This window comes from Hibiscus syriacus, unplaced genomic scaffold (assembly GCF_006381635.1).
Source record: "Hibiscus syriacus cultivar Baekdansim isolate YM2019G1 unplaced genomic scaffold, ASM638163v2 tig00110328_pilon, whole genome shotgun sequence".
In the NCBI taxonomy this organism is placed as follows: domain Eukaryota; kingdom Viridiplantae; phylum Streptophyta; class Magnoliopsida; order Malvales; family Malvaceae; genus Hibiscus; species Hibiscus syriacus.
In genome coordinates, this window is record NW_024062685.1 from 3,969,855 (window position 1) to 3,995,194 (window position 25,340).

Sequence of the window (25,340 nt, forward strand, 5' to 3'; positions counted from 1 at the left end):
AATCTTTGAGTCTGTTTCTTTGGAAACAAAATTTTGTCTCTCTTAAGATAATTTCTTTTGAAACAAAAATCTTTGAGTTTGTTTCTTTGGAAACAAAATTTTGTCTCTCTTAAGATAATTTCTTTTGGAAAAAATCTTTGAATCTGTTTCTCTTAAAATGAATTTTGTATCTCTTGAGACAGTTTCTCTTGAAGTAAATCTTTGAATATGTTCATTTTGAAAATCTTTGAGTTTGTTTCTCTTAACAAATCATCTTTGAGTCTATTTCTTTAAAAACAATGTTGTCTCTCTTGAGACAGTTTCTAAGAAAACTAACTTTTGAGATTGTTTCATTTGAAACAAATTTGGTCTTACTTAAGATGTAATCCATCTTTGAGTCTATTTCTTTTGAAACAAAATTTTATCTCTTAAAGGCAATTTCTTTTGAGAAAAAAATCATTGAGTTTGTTTCCTTTGAAACAAAATTTTGTCTCTCGAGACAACTTCTTTTGAAATTACCCACCTTTGAGATCGTTTCTATTAAAACAAATTTTATCTCGCATGAGACAGTTTCCTTTCAATGACATCTTTGAGTCGTTTCCCTTCAAATGAATTTTGTCTCTTGAAACATTTTCTCTTAAAACAAGATCATCTTTGAGTTTGTTTCTCTGGAAACAAGGTTTTATCGCTTAAAACAGTTTCTTTTGAAGAAAAATCTGAGTCTGTTTCTTTGGAAACAAAATTTTGTCTCACTAAGATACAATTTTCTGAAAAACAAAGTTTTGTCTCTTATGACAATGTTTAAAAAAAAATAAAAAAATAAAAATCATTGAATCTCTTTCTTTGGAAACAAAGTTTTGTTTCTCTCGAGACAGTTTCTTTGAGAAAAATCTTTGAGTTTGTTTATTTGGAAAACAAAATTTACCATCTTTGAATTTGTTTCCCTTGAAACAAACAAACATCTTTGAGATCAATTCCCTTTAAACGAATTTTGTCTCATTTGAGACAGTTTCCCTTTAAACGTCAACTTTGAGTCGTTTCCCTTAAAACGAATTTTGTCTCTTTTGAGACAGTTGCTTTTAAAAATATCATCTTTGAGTTTATTTTTCTTGAAACAAATCTTTGGGTTTGTTTCTTTTGAAACAAATCTTTAATTTGGTTTCTCTTGAAACCATAACTCCTAAAGATGGCCAGCCGTCTTCATCATGTAGGAACCGTGTCATCCCCAAACCAGATCTCCTCATCACGTAGGAGCCGTGTCAACCATAGATAACCAGCCGTCCTCATCACGTAGGAACCGTGTTATCACCTTTAGATGGCCAGAACTCTTCATCACGTATGAGCCGTGTCATTCCCCAGACCAGATCTCCTCATCACGTAGGAGCCGTGTCAACCGTAGATAACCAACCGTCCTCATCACGTAGGAACCGTGTTATCACCTTAAGATGGCCAAGAACTCTTCATCACGTATGAGCAGTGTCAACCCTCGACCAGATTTCCTCATCACGTAGGAACCATGTCACCCTTAGACGACCCGAACTCTTCATCACGTATGAGCAGTGGCGTCCCCAACAACCAACATTATCCAATTTCTAAGTTTAAAAGGGAGAGAACCAGACAAAAACGTGATGTCTTGTCATCTTTGCCCTATTCTTGTTAACACAAGAATGTGCAAAGAGGGGCAGCTGTAGACACCCGTTTTTGTCCGGGTCTTTTCTATCTAATTGTTATTATTATTATTATTATTATTATTATTATTATTATTATTATTATTATTATTATTATTATTATTATTATTATTATTATATTATGCTTATTTATTGTTATTAATATATTACAAATTTTTGCAGGCCTAATCCCTAAGCCCAACAGCAGATACAAGCTGGAGCCCAAACCCGGTTCAGGCCCCATACCAATTCTAGCCCCAAGAACCCATTCAAATTAGGGTTTTAAACCCTAAACCGAAGCTCCACCGCCGCCAGCAGCAGATGAACAGCCGCGCCACCGTCACTGTTTCGGCCCGTCTCGCTCCACAGTCATCTACAGTAAACCACATCAAACAAATCAATCCAAATACCCAAATCAATCCGAAAATGTCATCAACAGTGAACCCATTAAAATATCATTCTAAATCCCGATTTTTTCGGGATTCAATCCTACAAAATCAGTGAGACTCAGACCCTAATGAGATATCATCATCATATCACCAACGAAGCAAAATCAACCATAAATCAGCAAAGATATCAGAGGAAAGGGGAACGATATTCGGAAAAAAAAATAACATAGAGAGAAGGAAAAGGGAAGTCTTACCCTTGTAGATCTATCCCTTATCAACCTCACCAGAGCTTGAAAACCCTAAATCGAAGGTAAAACGTTCTTTTTTCTTGAATCTAGGTTTGGAATTGAAGGGGTTCTCGGTTTTTTTTTGTGGGGTGAAGGGTTGGGTTTTCAAAGGAAATGAGGAAGAAGGAGGATTGAGGGTCTTTAGGGGTCGGTTTGCTCCCCATGGCCACCGATACGGTGGCCGGGGAGCCTCTGTTTTCTTGTTGCGGCGAGGGAGAAGGGAGATTAGAGAGAGGGAAAGTCAAAAAGAGGCTGAGAGAGGGATTTGAAAATGATTTAGGGTTCGGTTGGTAACCCTTAAATTGGGATTATATCCCAGCTTCAATACAGCGTCGTTTAGGCCTAGGGAGGGAGACCAAGTGTTGGGTTTAAGGGTTAATGTCAACTTTGGTCCTCGTTATTTTGTAATCTCATATGCGTTTTTCCCATTTTCGGGGTAAATTACAGTTTAAGTACCTTGAGCTTTGTAATGCTTGTAATATGATCCTTAATGAAATTTCATCTTTCTAGTTCGATCTCTTTATTTATTTCGTGTTTCATTTTAATCCTATATGATTAGTATTATATTTTCTAAGTGTTTAGATTTTTGGTTGCTTATTTTGTATAGTGTTCGTTTTAGTCATCATTTACATGTTTTGTGTAATTATTTGACTTTGAGCCTTTATCTTTACACTGTTATAAACTAGTCACTATTCATGTTTTATATCATTTTGTCTATATTTGATTCTGGTTTTAATATTTTCAAATATTTCAATTTGATCACTGATTCAATGTATTTTATAATCTTTGTGTTATTCGAATTTGGCCACTACATTTGTAAATATTTTATTTTAGTCATTGTTTTAGTTTTTTTGTTTAATTATTTTTTAATTCTCCATGTTTCTGTGAAATTTCATTTTAGTCCTCTATATTATTTTTGGGTTATCTTCATTTTGATACATGTATTATTTAATATTTGTAATTCGGACTTTGGTTTTTTACTGTTTAGTCCCATTAGTTTCTATTTCTTTATTTTGGTCCCTAAATTTCTTTTTCTTCTGTTTTTAACCTATTCAGTTTCTGTATTTGCTATTTACTCCCTTAAATTCTTGTATTTACTATTTTAGTACATCAAGTTTCTGTTTTTCTTCCTTTTGATCCTTGTAATTACAAATATTTACCTTTTGATAATCTTATCTTGGTTCATAATATTTTCTTTTTTATTTTAGTCATTTATGTATGATTTTATTGCACTTATTATTTGGTTATTTGTATTATGTAAATAATGTTTTTAATTTCATTTAATGTAAATATTTTATCTTGTATTTGCAATTACATTTGTTTATATTACGTTTTTATCCATGAATGATTTTTGATTTTATTTTCAAGTACGTATGTGTAGAATGAGCGTGGAAAGTACCACTTGATCGAAGTGGTGTGATCCGGTACGGCATTTTAACGACATAGAAACTTGAAATAAGTCGAGTATATTTTGCTAATAATTTGTTCAAACGATGCAATGTGTGTTATTTAAGTGACAATTTATTTTATTTTATGTGAATGTAAATTTCAAATTTTAATTTGTATTCAATTCACGTTTTTAGTTAATCAATTTACTCGTATGTAAACATCGTTTTTAATTATATTTGATTCGCATTTTTTTTACATAATCAATGGTAGAATATTCTTTTACAAATGAGAAATAGTTAAATAGCTTTCCCGACGAGGATTGCAAATTTCAAGATTTCTTATCGAGTTAAAGGATTTTCTTTAAATAGTTAACTCGAAGTAAATTAATTAAATTTCAATAAATGGATCGTAATTTAACTTTATATTCGATTTATAATTTCCATCATCACGACGATATGTAAGCGATACAGTACCAATTTTGGACGCTATGGGGTGTAATCCTTCCCCACGCGTAACCGACTCCCGAACCCATCAAATCGATTTTCTGATAAACGTAGACCCCTTTGTCTTTAAAAATGATTTTTCTTAAAATTATTTTGAAAGACGTTTTTAGGTATTCGACCTGCCTAATCTAAAGGTCGATGACGACTCCTTTTCCAATTTAATTCAAATTAATTTCAAATCACCAATTTTCTAAATTAAAGTCATAATTGTTTTTAAAATAATATTAAATCGATTTTTTAAAACCATAAATAATGTTTTACCTAAAAATGGTTATGACAGTACTTAAAGAAACAAACAAATTATATTACAACCGTAGAACTTACCCCTTTTCAGGGCTCGTCTTTTACCGACTCTTGATGAACAGTTACGTTTACTGATTCTTGATGAACAGTTTTGCCCCTGTTCTTTTCGATGAAGTCGATGATGCCTTCCTTGGTCCTATCACCTTCATATGCGGCTATGTTTCCATCGGCCGATCTAAAGTAAATGGTTGGGTAACCTTTAACATCAAAGTTTGGATCCTCGATATCATTTGCAGTTGCATCCTGCAAAGAAAAATCACAAGAGTGCGGGTTCCAGCAATGAGGAATGTTGTGTACAATAGATGTTCACATAATGCTTCTACAACAATAATAGAACAAACCAAAAGTTGCAAATGTCATGGGGTTTCTATTCTATCGACAAATACCCTCTTGCTGTATGGCCTTTTTATTATTCTCTCTGGCTCAACCAAAGTAATGCTAGCTACCTCACCTAATCAAATAGACCCAAACAGAAACCAAAACCTTGCAAGTTGAGAAATATTTAGTTACAGAAACCAAAACCATCAAAATCAACGAGTATAAAAACTTACGAGTTTTGCGATCAAAACATTAGCATCCTTTTCATAGTGGACAGCAACTTTATCCGAGATTGGTGCCAATTTCTGACAATGTCCACACCAGGGAGCATAAAACTCGAGCAAAACTGTAGAAAGAAAAGTCTGATGTCATTGTAAAATTCCCAAAGAGATGGTTACAGAAATAGAACTATCGAAACATTGAAATTCTAAAAAGCGAATGATTGTAAAGCACTTGAAGACTCCACCTAACACCAAACATTATTAATGTCCCAACCCAGAGACTCGCAAAATATCTGCCAGGTATCCCCCAAAATGAAATGATATAAATCTATCGTAAGGGTATCAACAGATGTCAGATAGAAGGGTACACTGATTATTGCAGTATTAATAACTATATCACCAAAGATCAACCCAGTCCAAATTCAGAGTTTCATACCCTTGGATTCTGCTCCAACAATTTGCGTTTGCAGATAATAAACATGAGTGACTACTGATATAGCAAAAAGGGGGAAGAAAATCATCAAGCAAAGTAACAAACACACCATTTCTCCCTGATTTGAAACCATGTCTTCAAGGGTATCCGCAACCACCACTTTCACAGGTTCGTTATTCTCCACAGGAATAGGTTCAGATTTTACATATGGTGGAACTTTTCCTTCCTGTAAAATGGTACTTCAGTCAAATAAAAAAGAGAGCACTCACCAATATTACACAACTCTCAACTAGATATTGTATCACTAAAACCTTGACCTGAACAAGTACTCTGAATAGAGTTTGTAATTCTACCACATTTTATAGTTGTAAGAAAGGGCAAGTTTTATCATCTTTTCCTAAAAAAATTGCATAAAAGTGCAAAAATCACCTTGTAATCCTTTAACCATGGTGCAATGTGACCAGCCTCCACGTTTGCCTTCAAATACTTCTTCCCATCCTTATTCAGAATGATGATGAGAGGGACTTGGCTTTCTTTAACTCCAAAATACTGTTTCCCGGTCAACAAAAAAATTTAACTATAATAAGAAATAGACTTAATTAGAAAATCAAGAAACTTACCGTCACATTAGAGTAGATGCTAACCTGGAAAGCAGCTTGACTGGCCTCAAGATCCCCAAAAGGAAGCTAATGCCCTGTCCTTTGTATTGCTCAGCAACTTCACGATATTTAGATTGTAATGAATCAACATATTCACCGCTCAAGTTTGCAAACAACATAACCTACCGTATTCAAAAATCCCATTAGAAGATGAACTCAAAGGAGGTATGGAACAAACTATTATACTTCATTACATTCAAAACAAAATGATGTTAGAACGAAGAGCAAGCAGATAAAGAAGTCAATGATACAGTCCAAAGTGCATAAGAGGAGAATCAAGATTAACGTATCAGTGGTTTAACTAGAAACAGGACAATTTTGGCAATAGAAGATAATGCTTGGTACCAAATAAATACCAGCCACACGCTGTTTTTGTTCACTCTGTATAAGAACAAACTGTTAAAGAGAACGAAAATTCTGACTGCAATTACCTTGTCATGGGGATTGTTATAGAATTTGATAACAAAGGGGTGGTTGCTTGGGTCACTGTTAAAGAGAGTCACAAGAGGAATGCTAGATTCTTCAACAAACTTTTCTAGAGCTTGCAAATTAAAATCCTGAAAGGAAATAGATTCCGCATAATAGCTAATACCAAATGCCACAAAGGTATCTAACATAAACACAAAGAACTTGCATTTTAATGATGGTATAGAATATAGCAAGATTCCAGTTTACCTTGAAGTCAACAAGAGTTCATCAAAAGGCTTGAAAAGTCTGACCACAGGGCCAGTCACTGATGATTCGCCTCGGGAAGGTATTTAGCATCCGAAGTATGACCGAATTTATAGTCAGAACTCAGAACGCAATTTCTCAGCAAAAGCCATATAGTTCTCAAACTCTTCACCAGAGAACTTTGGAAAGACCCAACCTAGAAACAATTTAGAGCCAAATCAGCTAAATTTCACCATGAAAACCAAAGAATAGAATAGCAAAGAATTATCAGAGAACTTACCATTACAATCTTCTTGTCACCAATAAAGTCACTGGCAGCTTCTGCAGACTTGATTTCAGTAGAAGCAGGACACTTTGTTTCTTCAAATACTCCACAATACCATCAGCTTCACGTGGACCTTTATATTCTTGAGCATTCTTTCCTCCATTTCTCAAAATTTTAAGAGTTGGGAAACCCTTGACTTCATATTCATTTGCTAAATCTCTATTACTTCCTCACTGGCATCAACTTTAGCTAGAGTGATCGGAGGATCATGTTTACTCAATATAGATGCTGCTTTCTCATACTATACAACAAACAAAAGTTTCATTGATATTAGACATCTGAGAGTATGAATTACAACCAAAATTCAAACTTCAAGGAAAATCTAATTTCATTTACCCCTGGAGCAAGATTCTTACAGTGCCCACACCTAAAAGTAGATGTTAAAGGAGATTATTTAGTGCCGGGAAGGTAAGCAAAGACTAAAAACCCATTTATTGAAGAAAGATTCACAATGATATTTTCATTTAAGAAAAACAAAAGGAATTGTAAATCATAAAGAGAATGAAGTTAAATCTCTCAAGATTGAAGCATGCCACTGCTAATCAAAAAATCATTGTACAAACCTAGATAAAAAATATATAAATGAAATAAATAAACATAACAAGCAAAAAGGATACGTAAATGCAGCCTGATATTACAATATTTGTCTCTCAAAAAACTTCATATGGCATAAATAAAAAAACATGAGCAATTACACTAATAAAAAAAAGGTCAACTTCACCTACCTACCAGATCAAAACAATGTCTAATTGCAAAGAAAAATGAACAAAACAAAACATGAGAATCTCAATCATCTATAACTATGCTATTCAGACTAGAGGGTGAGTGCCGATATGAGAAAGTATCCGACATCGGTATCTTAATTTTTCTAAGTGTTAACATATATTTGAACAATCATATCCAGTATCCATAGCCGAGTATGTGAAGATGTATATGACGGACAGGGGTACTTCATGGAAATAACAGTCAGAGCAACAGATCAAAAGTGTCAATAAAAAAAAATAGTTTCAAATCCTATCCTAAGTATAAACAGAATAACAAGATTTCTCGCTGCTTCAAAGGGAAATGATTCTGCTTTGGCTCTCCATAAGAGAATCTATTTCAGTAACTTCCAAGCAAACAAATGACAAATGCAAACTACAATTCAAGTTTCCAATAACTACAAATTCACTCTCAATGAAACAATCATAACATTGATCACCGACCTTAATTCTCAACCAGTCGAATCAAAAAATTCCCAGGAAAAATAGCTACCGAATAATAAATCGTGAAAGGCACTAAAATCCTAAAAAAAAGTACACTTATACTATTTTTTCAATTAATTTATTATATTTTATTATTATTATTATTATTATTATCATTATTATTATTAAATATTATAAATAAACATATATAAATAATAATTAGACCAATTACAACTGGACCGGCCCAGTTACAAAAAACCAGAACCGGCCAAATCAACAGAAACCCTAAACATTTGGGTTTCCAGTTAGGGTTTCCTAACCCTAATCTAAACCAGCCGCCATCTTCAATCCCAGCCGTTGGATCTGGTTTGATCCAACGGTCCACAGTTGCCAGAGGAAACCTAGGGTATCTATACCCTAGGGACACGTCCCAGCGCCGCCGCTGCTGCTTCCAGAAGCCTTCACTGCCGACACTTTCTCGCCGCCTCCGAGCCGCACAGTCTCCCCAAACGGTGAGTCACCACTGGGAGTCCGGTGACTCACCAAAGGGCATTCTTCGGACCGGTCGACGGCTACAACGGTGGGGCTATAAAAGCCACCACCCCAACTGAAAAAAAAAAAGGGAGACAGAGACAGAGGCAGAGACGGAAACAGAAAAAAAGAGAGAACATAGAGACGAAAAAAACAGAGAAAAATATACTAAAATATACCAACGAATCGCAATGCGATACTGACTATCGCAACGCGAAATACAAAATCGCAATGCGATTACGTATTCGCGTTGCGATTTTCATAATTCGCAATGCGAATACGTAAATCGCAACGCGATTAAGTAAATCGCAATACGAATTAGGAAAATCGCAATGCAAATACGTAAATCGCAATGCGAATCTGACTATCGCAATGCGATTTACATAGCGCCATTCATATTAACGCGTATTTTTTTTTTCAAATTCCAAACACGAATTTTTTCTTAATATATCGGAAACTGAACCGTCCACAGTAATCGCAACTCATAACCTCAAACCTAAAATCACAACACTCAGTCCCATCTCCATCTCTCACTCTCTACGGCGAAATCCGTCCCCATCTCCGAAGATTTCCGTCCCCATCACCGGCGAAATCCCTCACAACCATTCACGGTCAGAAATCACTCACAATAATTCAGAAATGGAAAATCAACCTCCGATGGTTAGTTTTTTTAATTATTTTTATTTTGAAATTTTTGCATTATTTTAGGTTTTTCATATTGAAATTGATGATAAGTTTACAGGTAATTTCAATAATAGATTAACCATTTTACTTAGATTTCTTATTAAATTCATTCGATTGCTGCCAATACTGCTAAACTGTTTAGTATTTAACCTTGTGAAGTGAGTATTTGTCTTTGTTTTGTCTTTTGGTTGAAGTAATGCAGAAGAAGAATAGTTTCGAGAATGAAAATCGCAACGCGGAAATGAAAATCGCAATGAGAGAATCGCAACGCGAAATGAAAATCGCAACGAGAGAATCGCAACTCGAAACCAAATCGCATTGCGATTTCATTTCGCGTTGCGATTCTCTCGTTGCGATTTTCATTTCGCGTTACGATTCTCTCATTGCGATTTTCATTTCCGCGTTGCGATTTATTCTCTCGTTGCGATTTTCAGTTCAACCAAAAGACAAAACAGTGTTGCAAATTTTAGTTTCAAGAATAAACTACTATTTATGTTATTGTTTTTGGTATATCTTCACAGTGTAGTTTTGGTATATCTAACTTGGTATGTTTATTGTTTTTGTAGAAATTTTTTTCGGCTTCATTGACATTAAGGAATAAAGTTAGCCTAGCCACTACAATTCTTCGAAGCTTTCACCTGTACAAAGAAAATTGTTTGAGGAAACCTACTTCGGGCCATGGCTGAGAGTACAGCATCCGGGTGGAGATGCTAATTTGACCCATTTGTGGCTTCAGACCATGACTAGCGATCTACCCGACAATATACAACGTGGTGAGGAAGAGATATGGTTTCATTTTCACCGGCGTATACTTGTTTTGGGCGGAAGGAGTTCTGCTTAATCACTGGTCTACGATTCGGACACGATGATGTAGGCCGGTACACTCGTCATATCACCCGCCCATCATGGTTATCCAGGGTTTTTCCTGATGAGTCAATAGAGAAGCCGAACTTACACGTCGACGACATGAAGAAATTGTTTAATAAAAAGATGGTTTACTCGGATGAATGACGTCGATGTTATCCGAGTATGCCTTCTACTACTTTTGTATGCCGGCTTTTTAGGCAGAGAGGTCAGACAACCTATTCCTCAGGAGCTAATATTATTGGTAGAGGACCTAAATGCATGGAATCTGTTTCCGTGGGGTTCGTATATATGGAAAGCTACCTGGACTAAGTTGTCGTCTGCCTTGATGACCGCAAAAGTTTGCGGGGCGATGGGTCGAAATACACTTTGTCAGGCTTTGTTTGGGCCTTTAGGTAAGAATTTCTATTAATATTTTCAAATTATAATAATTATTTAACAATTACTAATGTTTGTTATATATTGTTTGTAGATTTGGATATTCGAGGCTTTCCCCAGCATGCGGACATATGCATTAAAAACCTCAAATGATATTCTAGGGCTATTTCCTGGAAGAGGAAATGTCTGTTGGATTGGGAAGACTTAATACCATATGCGACAATAAATAATGTAAGTTAACACAATACTATCATATATAAACAAGTTATTAATAGTAGACGTTTAACTTGTTTGAGTTTTTATATTTTAGGAGGCCAACACTCCCATTAAGAGACTGACACCCACGGAGGCTGAGCTTGCCACTGATTGTGGCAAGCTAGTCAGCGTTTTTTTGATGGCATGAACGATGAGCAACCTCCATTTCCTCCACTTTGAGAGACATCACCTCACCAGAGCCATCACTTGATCGACCCGACTATACACCTCTACAACGAGAGCCATCACATATCCCGTCACATTATCGAGCCTCTCCACCCACCTCATGATAGGCGACCGACAAAGATGCCACGACTTTATCTCCCTGTTCTCCACCTCCACGAGATGATTCAAGGGAGTTACGTGATGAGGTCAATGCCTTGCGTGGGGAGATCGGTACTCTACGCGATAACGATGGTGCATGGCGTGTGGAGGTTTCTACTTTACGTGTTGAGGTTGCCGCTCTACGCGAGATGGTAGTATCGTTGCAGAATGAGGTTCATACTCTACGCAACGAGGTAAGTTTAAGATTTTCCATATTTAACTTGATGATAAATTTACTCGTAATTTCACTTAGATTACCATTTCACTTAGATTGCTTAGTAAATTTATTCGGTTGCTGCCAATAATTGAACTATTCTTCCTGCAAATTGAAACTTGAATGAATTGCATTACTTCAACAATAGACAAGACAATACTAAGTTGACAATGTTGCAAGTTTGAACATATTTGCCTTTGTTATCTGATGCATTTGTGAACTATGATAGAAATGACTTGGGTGAATTCAATGCAAGTTTGAAACATATTTGTCTTTGTTTTCACTGTTAAATATCATGTCTGTTTATTTACTGATATTGTATTAATATTTAGCGGACCGCTAGGTGGATGCTTTACGTCGGGTTTTTATGCCGACAGAGTTCACGCATCAGACGGCGTGCATGTGCTATTAAGTCTCCGTACACCCCAATTGTGCGAAGACACGCAAGAAGAAGCCCGACTCGCATGTCATCCCTCAAGAGTCAACTCCTATCGTTGAAGAGGCCCCTATCATTCCTCGAGAGTCCCCTCCACGTTCAAGAGGCCACTGTCAGTTGAAGAGGTCCCTCCCCCATTCAAGAGCCCGATTCACATGGCGTCATATGTAGGATCTGAAAAACCCTCTGACGTGTCGGACATGATGGATCAAGTTGGCTCCGTATGAGTTACCGGCCAGTACCATATCGGTATGAAGTGGAGAGTAGACAACTACGGACACAATTCTGGATAACACCCTTTGGGCTAAGACCGCAGTTGATTTTTATCTACATGAGTGGCCAGGGGTGTTCACTGACATATGCAAGCTCAACGATGATATCTATTTGTTGCTTGATCGGTCTGGGGGGTATATTAGGGATCGAAGACAATGGCTATTTCGATGGGGGGTAGTCTATATTTTTCTTATATTTTAATTGATTTTTTTTTAAATTTATGTAAGTTACTAATATATGTCTTTTTTTGTAAAACAGCATATCGATGTGGGTGTCACGTCTTCTATAATTAGGAAACTTAGGAAAATAAAATAAATACACGATACAATTATGCCGACGTCTTTTAACGCCGTTCACTTGAAGATCAACGAGATGAATCATTTGCTTTGGGCATGGACAAGCTAAACTTTATCCTGCATGGTGGAGGTCGATAAGGTTAGTATTTTTTAGATTGAGTTTAAAGGTATTCATAAATAAGTGCGCAAATGAATGAAATTACTTATTTGCAGGTGTTTATCCCTGTTTGGAACGTAAACATTGGCTTCTCGTCGAGCTTCAGCTCCCATCCCTTAAGGCAATATATGACAGCATGATAAATTACATCATTGGCTGATTTAGAGATATTATTAAGGGATGGAGCTCTCATTTGGCTAAATTCTTGGATGCGATAAATTATTGGACTCGTTCTGAAACAAGAAGCCAAAGAAGCTCAATATTACAGTTAGCAGAGACGAGACTGCACCACAACAAACGAAAGGACCCAGAGGGGATTGTGGTCCTCGTATGCTTGGCGTTGGATCGTTTGATCACAGGAAGTATAAAGTATCTACCTCCCACCGATAGAGATAGAGCTGCAGTAGGCTTGTGGTTTCGACATTATATGGCTAGATCGATATATACGAGACGCTGCCTACCTGCATCCGCCTTATAAAAAATGTCCATAAACAATTGGTAAGTTTATAGGCTTGTGGCTTGAAAATGTTGGTTAAGTACCTAGAATTCAATAATTTGCTGTTTGTAGGTTTTAGATGTGTAGAAAGTGTTGTTTGAGCAAATGTTTGGTTTATGCAGGTTAATATCAGAAGTGCTGCGTTAAAATGATGTATGGCTGCAAAAGTTGATTCAATAGTAGATGAGGAAATAAGAATTATTGCTTATTTTTTATGTTTAATTGATTTGTAAAAGATGATTTGTAAAAGTTGATTTGTTAATTGATGTGAACATAATTCTTATTTGTGCTTGTTTAATTGACTGAAATGTAATGGTTGATTTGTTGATTTCAATCTGCATTATGTTGAAGTAAAAATGACTATCGCAATGCGAAATGAAAATCGCAACGAGAGAATCGCAACGCGAAATGAAAATCGCAACGTGAAACTAAAATCGCAACGCGAAACTAAATCGCGTTGCGATTTCATTTCGCATTGCGATTCTCTCGTTGCAATTTTATTTCGCATTGCGATAGTCATTTCCGCATTGCGATAGACATTAAGATGATTGCGAACGTCATTTTCGGTTGCGATAGTCAAAAATGTCTAATAAGTGATAACAACTGAACAGATCATAGCAATGTTCAAATTCAAGTTACTAATACATGCCTAACTGAAAATGTTAAAAGTGCACACATCAACGTTTGCATTTAAAAATCACTAAGTTAACAGTCCAAAAGGTGAAGCCGGTTGTGATGGGATTTGAAGATGATTGCGATTTGATTGCCTTTTGCTTGACACCATATGAGCTTTGGATTTTGATGAGGATCCATATTTTGGTAGAGGAAAAGATGATTGTGATGGCACTGGTGATCCACTGTCAACCTTGTATGACCACTTTCATTGCCCGACTACATGTCGATCTCTTCTTCTCTTCACCCGTAGACGGTATACGATCGTGACTTTTGGTCGGCCAGGTAGCCTTCTGTCCATGGCTGGGGAAAAACTATTTGTAAGTCATATGGTATGTCCACTCAGAAGGATGTGGAATAGGGTAGACAATCTCGGCATAAGTCTGTGATATACTTCTGTAGTGTAGCAATCCATAGCGTCTTGAATCATCTTGGTTTAGATGAAGAGAAACTTTTATAACATGGCACACGGATAACAGATGTTTGCCATTCATACAATTACACTTTGCATTTAGATCGACAAGCCCATTTAAGTTATATCCAGTACTTCAAACAAAGTGTTTGAACATGGTTCAACTCTCCATGACGTTGACTTCACAACATGTTTGTTATCTTTTTTTCTGTCCATGGTGTAAACGATGTTCCAATGTTCCTGTAAATTTAAATAAATATACTTAGTAAAATATATGATAAGTTACGAATTTAAAGAATATACCTACATGGTTTCTTTCTTGTAGTACCACTGTTGAATAGAGGCTCGAAAAAGCTCCATTAACATAGTAATGGGTAATTTCGGGAATGACGACTTAGAGCGTGATTGATCTGCACTATTAGACGTCATGAAACCATATCTGCTCCAAGTTGATGTACTCTTGACCATTTCAAACCGACATCTTCTAGTGTTGAGCACACTGAGGCAAACGTCTTAAACAGTTTATATGCTTATTAAAATCCACTCTCGATAAGCTTTTACAGCCTTCCAGTATGTCCATTTGTGATTTTTATACCAGCAGACCTTGATTTTAGATTCTATACAAATGAACACCACAAGTCCATGAAAAGCATCTGGGAAACACATTCTAACAGCGTTGTCAATTGAGTTTGCCCTATCGATATGATTTTCGATTGCTAATAGACCTATGCAATCCCTAAGATGCCCCATAAACCATGTCCATGAATCAGAGGTTTCAGATTTGCCAACTCCGTAAGCTATTGGCAGTATCCCATGTTAGCATCCATGGCTACTGCTAATAAGTTTACTCCAAGGTATCGACCTTTCAAATGTGCTCCGTCAACTATAATAACTGGGCGCATGCAAGTAATAAACGAACGAATCTACAAAATAATATACACAAGAAATATAATCATTTAAATGTGAAATGCATGTAACTAACAAAAAGAGTCAACAGATTATATGATTTACTAACCGCAGCACCAATGGCGATAAACAACAACTCAAACGTCCATCTATCTGTTTTGATATGAGTTACCGAGCCAGGATTTTCAGCTTTAAATGTGACAATAAGCCGGCAGTTGGGAAAACAATGCTTCTGGCGACCCCCTCAACAATTCCAAGGCAACATTTGGCTCTCCAAGCTTGAGAATATGATATAATCTTGAACCGAGCATTCATGTCAGTCATAATTTCATGTCCCCGATATACCCTGCCATTCAAAAACATTAACTCAGCAGAAAACCACCCAACACCTTTTTGTTTGCCTGTCTATGGTGAGGAAAAACTGGGTTCTTGAACATGTATGTTTATCAATAAAGTCCTAACTTGAAACATTTCGCAATCTTTATCCTCTTTGCAATCATACGCCACGTACAGTTTTTGTCAATCATACACCTGTTCGAAACGATCTTTGCTTGATTGTTAACTTTTAGTTGATAGCCATCTTCCACACATTTCGTATACAAAGCTATCTTCAAGTTCCTTTGTATCAAAACAATCATCTTTGATACGAATAACTTTTGTGTAACAATCAACTGCTTTCTTTACCAACTCTTCTTCCGGTAGCTGAAGTAATTCTGGCATATTCCAGTTATACTCCCGTGGCATTTTCTTTTCTTCGGGGACTTTTTCTTCTTTTTTCTTCTTCAGGATTATATGAATACAGAATGGATGTTCAACATGTTCATTCACAGTCGTAACTTCCTCCTCTTATCATCAACAACATCTTCCTCGCAACGGCTGTTTCATCATCAAAATTCGGGTATTGCCAATATAAAAATCATTACACGGGTCTGTTTCTTCTTCTAAAACATCATCAAAATCCGAGTATTGACCAATATCAAAGTCCGGGTATTGACCAAGATCAAATTTCGAATACTGACTAGTACTCACAATTTTTCTCTTGGCTCATCATCGTCTAATTGGTCAATACGAAAACCGAAATTTGGTGCTGAAAGTTGATTGGGATTTGGATTAGAGAAAGGTTGTGGGTTTTGAGAAAAACTTAGTTGATTACTACCCGCGCTGACTCAACAATACTACTTCTAGGTTCAACAACACAATGTAACATCATCACTTGAAACACTAATGTAAGCAATGAATCGTTCAATATCTTCATTGTCGGTTAACAAATAAACTTTACCATTTCTCTGATAAGATAGCCTAAATCCACTTAGGGGCTCTAAATTCAATTTCTTTGAAACACGTAACTTAGAGTTTCATAAGTTAACTTTTTAATGAAAGTTTTAGTTGAAGATTCATGGGTAAAGGCAAATATTGTAAAACACCATGAACATTCTCCCATGACCCTCCAAAACACAAATCTATCCAAACATGATCAACATTAGATGATTTCATGGTTGTAAATTATTTACTAAACAAACGAGCTGCGAAACTAAGACCTATTGCCGGATGGGAAGGATGTCGTTGGATATAGGAACGGATGTCGCCGGAGAGAGTGATAGATGAAGATGGAATGAGTTGCAATTTAGGGATTTAGGTTATGATTGTTGCTGTTGCGTAGATATATACACAAAATCGCGATTCTGACTTTCGCAACGCGATTTTGACTTTCGCAACGCGATTCTGACTTTCGCAACGAGATTCTGACTATCGCAACGAGATAATACAGAATCGCAATGCGATTTTCAAGGTTGACATGTGGATCACCAGTGCCATCACAATCATCTTTTCCTCTAAAAATGGATCCTCATCAAAATCCAAAGCTCATATGGTGTCAAGAAAAGGCAATCAAATCGCAATCATCTTCAAATCCCATCACAACCGGCTTCCCTTTGGGACTGTTAACTTAGGTGATTTTTAAATGCAAACGTTGATGTGTACTTTAACATTTTCAGTTAGGCATGTATTAGTAACTGAGTTTGAACATTGCTATGATATGTTCAGTTATCTTATTAGACATTCATTTGACTATCGCAACGGGAAATCGCAACGTGAAAATGATTATCGCAACGTGAAAATGACTATCGCAACGAGAAATCGCAACGCGAAATGAAATCGCATTGCGATTTTCTCGTTGCGATTTCATTTCGCATTGCGATTTTCATTTCGCATTGCGATTCTCTCGTTGCGATAGTCAGTTTCGTGTTGCGACAGTCTGTTTTGCCTTCACATAATGCAGATTGAAAATCAACAAATCAACTATTACATTTCAATCAATTAACAAGCACAAATAAGAATTATGTACACATCAATTAAACAAATGAACATTTCAAATCATTTTTACAAATCAATTAAACAATCAAATAATAATAATAATTCTTATTTCTCATCAATTATTGAATCAATGAATCAACTTTTGCACCCGTACTTCCATTTCACGCAGCTCACTTAAGGATTAACCTGCATAAACCAAACATTTGCTCAAACAAGACTTCTTACACATCTAAAACCTACAAACAGCAAATTATTGAATTCTAGGTACTTAACCAAACATTTTCAAACCAAAAGGAGTATATATGTTAACAAAACTTGCATTTGACTTACCAATTAACAATGGATACTTTCATAACGCGGATGCAGGTAGGCAGCGTCTCAAATATATTGCTCTAGCCATATAATGCTGAAACCACAAGCCTACTGCAGCTCTATCTCTATCGGTGGGAGGTAGAAACTCTATGCTTCCCGTCGTCAAACGCGCCAAGCACATGCATACGAGAGGACCACAATCTCCTCTGGCTCCCGGCGATTGTTGTGGCACGGACTCGTCTCTGACAACTGTGACATTGAACTTCTTTGGCTTCTTGTGTCCAGAATGAGTCCAATAATTAATCCCATCCAAGAATTTAGCCAAATGAGAGCTCCATCCTTGATAATATCTCTCAAATCAGACAGTGATATGTAATTTATCATGCTGTCATACTATTATCTTCAGGGATGGGAGCTGAAGTTGGACGAGAAGCCAATGACGACGTTCCAAAACAGGATAAATACCTGCAATCATAAGTAATATTTATTTATTTGCGCACTTATTTATGAACACCTTTAAAAAATTTAAAAAATAAACACTAACCTTATCGACCTTCCACCATGCAGGATAAAGTTTAGCTTGTCCATTGCCCAACGAAAATGATTCATCTCATTGATTCTTCAAGTGAACTACGTGAAAAGCCGCCGGCATTATTGTATATCGCGAATTTTTATTTTTCCTAAGCTTCCTTATTATTAGAAGACGTGACACCCACGCATCGATGCTGTTTTACAAAAAAAGACATATTAGTGAATTACATTAATTTTAAAAAAATTAATCAAATCATATAAGACAAATATAAGACTTACCTCCCCATCGAAATAGCCACTGTCTTCAACCCCTAATAACACACCCCACCAAGACTGATTAAGCAACAAATACATCTCGTTGTTGAGTTTGCTTATGTCAGTGTAACACCCTTGGCTCCGCTCATGTAGATAAAAATCAACTGCGGTCTTAGCCCAAAGGGTATTATCCAGAATTGTTTCCGGTAGTTGTCTCCTCTCCACTTCAGAGACCGGAAGGGTACTAGCCAGTAACTCATACGAGAGCCAACTCTCATCCATCATGTCCGGCAACGGTGGGGGTTTCTCAATAATTCGATATATTACCCCATGTGAATCGGGCTCTGGAATGGTGGGAGGGACCTCTTCAACAATGACAGTGGCCTCTTGAACGGTGGGGGGAAACTCTTGAGGGATGATAGGGGCCTCTTGAACGATTGGAGGGGACTCTTGAGGGATGACATGTGAGTCGGGCTTCTTCTTGCGGAGTCTTCGCACCATTGGGGTGAACGGAGACGTAATAGCACGTGCACGCCGTCTGATGCGTGAACTCCGTCGTGCAAGGAAAACCCGACGTAAAGCATCCACCTTATCGGGCCGCTAAAAAAAATTAATACATAAATCAGTAAATAAACAGACATGATATTAAACAAAGACAAATATGTTTCAAACTTGCATTGTATTCACCCAAGTCATTATTCTATCATAGTTCACAAAATGCATCAGATAACATTCCAGAAGTAAGCACTTATATAAACATTTAAAAGGACAACATATAAACATTCAAGAAGAAGAATAGTTTACTTTCGCAACACGAAACATACTTTCGCAACGCGAAAATGACTATCGCAACGCGGAAATGGCTATCGCACCGCGGAAATGGCTATCGCAATGCGAAATGAAAATCGCAACGACAAGATCGCAATGCGAAATGAAAATCGCAACGCGAAACATAAATCGCATTGTGATTTTCATTTCACGTTGCGATCTTGTCGTTGCGATTTTCATTTCGCATTGCGATAGCCATTTCCGCGTTGCGATAGTCATTTTCGTGTTGCGAAAGTAAACTATTCTTCTTCTGTAATTTGAAACTTGAATGGATTGCATTACTTCAACCAAAAGACAAAAACAAACCAAAAACAAATACTAACAAAAATAGTTTAGCAGTATTGGCAGCAACCGAATGAATTTATTAAGCAATCTAAGTGAAATGGTTAATCTAAGTGAAATTACGAGTAAATTTATCATCAAGTTAAATATGAAAAATCTTAAACTTACCTCGTTGCGTAGAGTATGAACCTCATTCTGCAACGATGCTACCATCTCACGTAGAGCGGCTACCTCACTGCGTAAAGTAGACTCCTCAACACGCCATGCACCATTGTCTTTGTGTAAGTACCGACCTCCTCACGCAAGGCATTGACCTCATCACGTAACTCCCCTAACTCATCCCGTGGAGGTGGAGAACAGGGAGAAAACGTCGTGGCATCTTTGTCGGTCGCCTATCTTGCGGTGATGGTGGAGAAGAGGCTCGATGATGTGACAGAATAGGTGATGGCTGTCGTTGTGGAGGTGTATAGTTGGGTCGATTAGGTGATGGCTCTGGGTGAGGTGATAGCTCGGGGTGAGGTGATGGCTCTCAAAGTGGAGGCTGCTCATCATCCGTGCCATCAAAAAAACGCTTACTAGCTTGCCACCAATCAGTGGCAAGCTCAGCTTCTGAGGGTGTCAGCCTCGGTAATGGAGTGTTGGCCTCCTAACAATATAAAAGATCAAACAAAGTTAAACGTGTACTAGTAATAACTTATTTATAAACATATGGTAGTATTTATGTTAACTTACATTATTTATTGTCGTATACCGTAGTAAATCTTCCCATTGCAAGGTCCGTTTCCTCTTCCAGGAAATAGCCCTGGGAATATCATTTGAAGTTTTTATTGCATATGTCTTCATGGCGGGAAAGGCCTCAAATATCCAAATCTACAAACAATATAATAACAAACATTAGTAATTGTTAAATAATTACTTATAATTTTGGAAACATTATATAAAAATTCTTACCTTAAAGGCCCAAATAAAGCCTGTCAAAGTGTATTTGGAACCATCGCCAAGCAAACTTTTTCGATCATCCAAGGCAGACGATAACTTATTCCATGTAGCTTTCCATAAATACGAGCCCCACGGAAACAGGTTCCACGCATTTAGGTCTTCTACCAATTAGATTAGATCATTCGGAATAGGTTGTCTGGACTCTCTGCCTAAAAATCCGACATGCAAAAGTATTAGAAGGCATACTCGGACAACATCAACGTCATCCATCCGAGTAAAACCATCTTTCTTATTCAATAAGTTCGTCAGGTCTTCCACGTGTAGATTCGACCTCTCCAGCTTAGGAAAAACCCGGGATAACCATGATGGGCGGGTAATGTGTCTAGTGTACCGACCTACATCATCGTGTCCGAAGCGTAGACCGGTGATTATGCAAAACTCCTCCCGCCCAAAACACGTATACGCCGGTGGAAAATAAACCATATCTCTTCATCACGACGTTGTATAGTATCTGGTAGATCCCTAGTCATGGTTTGAAGAAACAGGTGTGTCAACATTGCATCTCCACCGGGATGTTGTACTTTCAGCCATGGCCCGAAGCAAGTATCCTCAAACATTTTTCTTTGTGCAGGTGAAAGCTTCGACGCAATTGTTTTGGCCAGGCTGACTTTATTTCTTAAGGTCAATTGAGCCGAATAAAAGTTCTACAAAAACAATAAACATACTAAGTTAGATATACCAAAAACTACACTGTGAAGATATACCAAAAACAATAATAAACATAAAGAGTAGTAGTTTATTCTTCAAACTTAAATTTGCAACACTGTGAATTTCTTATTTGTCTTTGTTTTTTGGTTGAAGTAATGCAATTCATTCAAGTTTCAATTTGCAGAAGAAGAATAGTTTCTGAAAATGAAAATCGCAACACGAAAATGACAATCGCAACGCGAATTTGATTATCGCAACGAGAGAATAAAATCGCGTTGCGATTTTGTCGTTGCGATTTTCATTTCGCATTGTGATTCTCGGTTGATTTAATAAGCAATCTAAGTGAAATGGTTAATCTATTATTGAAATTACCAGTAAACTTATCATCAATTTCAATATGAAAAACCTAATAATAATGCAAAAATTTCAAAAAGAAAATAATTAAAAAAACTAACCCTCGGTGGTTGATTTGGTTGATTTTCCATTTCTGATTGTGAGGGTGGCTCTGAGAGATGGAGATAGACGGATTTCGCCGGAGATGGGGACAGATTTCGTCGGAGATGGGTGAGAGGGTGAGAGATGTAGATGGGACTGAGTTGTGATTTTAGGTTTTAGGTTATGAGTTGCGATTACGGGATATACTGTGGACGGTTCAGTGTTCCAATATATTAATATTCGTGTTTGGAATTTGAAAATAAAATACGCTTTGCAATACTAATGGCGCTTTGAAAATCGCATTACGATTATGTATTATCTCGTTGCGAAAGTCATTATCTAGTTGCGAAAGTCAGTATCGCATTGCGATATTGTATTATCGCGTTGCGATAGTCAGTATCGCATTGCGATTTTCCAAATTCGCATTGCGATTTACTTAATCGCAATGCGAATTGGGAAAATCACAACGCGAAATTGGAAAATCGCATTGCGATAGTAATAATCGCGTTGCGAATCTGGAAACTGATTTGCGATAATGGAGATCGTGTTGCGAATTAGCGATCGCATTGCGATTTTGTTGGTCATTTTGACAAATCAGGAAAAAGTTGGTTAAAATCGTATATTATATGGGATTTTTGGTCACTGAGGTTATTTTCTCTTTTTTTTGACATATGTAGTGATAGAGTTGTTAGAGAGTGGAGGAGACAAAAACATGAATTGGTATAGATCACGCCCTCAAGTAGGCTACGATGATCTACTCGCTTCGTATGTTGTTCATATCAACGTGGAAGATAATTATTGGATATGATTTATGGGTCATTCATATTCTTATTATTATTTTTTAATTTTATCTTTTTCTTCTAAAAATAATCCCACGCTGACATAATAATTATCATTTTTGACGTCTTCTTCGATCATTCAAGATATTAAAAAACTCGTTTCATTATCTCTTACCATTATATCATGTTTAGATTTTTTCCAAATCATTTTAAAAACTCATAAAATTCAAGTTCAAACTCAAAACTCATGAAACTATATATCACTTTGATCTATAATATCCTATCAACGTAGAATTGAGATATACAACTCGCTTTCGCTTTCTCTTTCTCCACCTTTCAACTGTTAAGATTTTTAATAAGATGTTTCATCATTGAGAAATCAAAAGAAATTTGAAATTATAGTGTTTCATAAAAAATGAAAAAATATTTAGGGTCATTTCATTATTCTTAAAAGAAAAATATTTATCAAAAAGTCGTTAAATATTTACTGATGGGGTGACAAAAATATAAGTAAATAGAAAGTCACTAGTTTTATTAAAAAAAGAAAATATTCAAAATTACAATGAAGATTTATAAGCATAAGCATAAACCTAAAATATAATTATGATATTTTCCTATTACCATTAAGACAAAAACTAGCCACCTAGACTATATAAAGACCAAATAAGGAAAATGTTAAAAAACCCTAACCAAAAAGCTTGAACAAAATACAAATACGAACAAATCTGACTACATCGACAAATAAACCACAAAAGGGATGAAGCTATTGAAAGACCACTGATAAATCGCAAATCAAAGTTGACAACGTGAGAAAACTATCCACGAACGTAAAACGTGTACCCAAACCAATATGAGGGTCCAAAGCAAGGAAGATAATCATGATAATAAATAAGTGACATCTTGATCAGTCGTGGCGATGTCAAATCCAACCCTGAAAAAAAAAAGATAAACGAAAAAAAACCGTAAGCTACCGAAAGACAGAGAAAATTTATCATAAAGGCATAGATAAATGTGTCATGAAGACAAATAACATTTCAAGAAAGCATAATTATTCTTATTAAAAAAAATAAAAAAAATCGACGAGCGACAACCAACATCAAAACAGGTGTCATCGTTGGTTAAACAAAATTAAAGAATAAAAAGTTGGGTTGATCAATAAATTTGATATAAATTATAAAGAAAAAGAAAGAAAAAAGAAGAAAGAGGAGTCAATTATCATATATTAACTTATAAAAACGATTAAATTTTAATTTTATTGACAATACTATTAATACAACATCTTAAATGCATTAAATAATAACTTTTAGGTTATTAATACAACTAGTCTGGACAAACAAGTTGCCAACTATATTAATTTGTAGCTTCCCTAAGAAGGAGGCATAGAATAATACATTAATACTTAGCTAAAGTATATCAGATGTTATTAAATTATTTTAAAATAATTTTTTGGTTAGTGAATATTTAAATATTATAAAATGATTATTATATTATTTTTAAATATTTATAAAATAATCATTAAATTTATCAAAATTTATTATTTTATAACATCACAAACATCATTTTAGGATGATTTGACAAATTTAATTACTATATTATAATATTTAAAATTTTGATAGTAGAAAAATCATTTTTAACATAATTTAGTGACGTTTAATCTACTTTATTCATGGACTACATTAGGATGGATTGTAATTAGGTTTAAAAATATTGTATCCGAAGATAAAATCATATTTATTTCGATCTTTTTTATTATTTAAATAATAATAAAGTATATTAATATTCATATCGTGTGAACAATTTTAAAAAAAAAATTTAATTTGATTTATATTGTATAAAATTAATTTATATCTAAAAAATATTTTCTAAAATCCGAATAATGATGGAATTTAGTAGGATAAATAAATAATTAAAGTTGTGGAAAGTCTACCAAGATCTATGCGTGTATTTATGAACGGAAAACAATGTGCTAGGAAAATTGCAAGTCAATATTAACAAAAAAAAATTGCAAATTAGAAACTAATTGAAGTTTAGGGATTAGGCGTTAGGTAAATTTATCTGAACCAAAAGATTGGAGAGATTAGGATAGGCCACTTTTGTAAATATCATAAGCATTTAATATTTAGAAGGGTAAATTACAAAGTTTATCCATAAATTTAAGTCTTTGTATTAATTTAATCATTTTTTTTGGATAATTTTAATTTTTATTACCCAAGATGTAGAATTCTGCTACATAAAATCTCCCATCAATGGGATAAAAGGCAACCTACTACAACAAAAGTGGGTGGTCAACACCCCAACTATTACAAAGGTAAATATTGAGATTATCTAATCTATTTATATTCTTTCCTTTTAATTGAATACATACAATCTCCTTAATTGAACTCAGAAATTCTTTCTCACTTCTTGTGCTTCCTCAGTACAATCTTCTATTTCTTTCCTCCCATAAGGAGTAGATTAAAGCGCACCAATCAAGTTTCAAGATAGTAGTGAGGAGGGACTTACCTTTCCAAGCACCACTGGCCCAGTCTAACATGCTCACCCAGGGTAATGAAGGAGTGCTTAAGCCGAAGAGATTCATAATAGTCTTCCATAAGGAAACCGCCAGAGAGCACTCGCTAAACAGGTGGTCCCTAGTCTCCGTTGCTTCATTGCAAATTATACATGAACCATCAGTTACAATTCCCAATCTTAGGAGCCTCTCTCTAGTTGGGAGTCTATCTAGAACAGCCAT

The 25,340-nt window shown here is 35.8% G+C and overlaps 1 pseudogene; it reads right to left on the minus strand.

Moving 5' to 3' along the window:
• Positions 1–4,544: 4,544 nt before the first annotated feature.
• LOC120118294 lies at positions 4,545–25,340 on the minus strand (annotated as a pseudogene).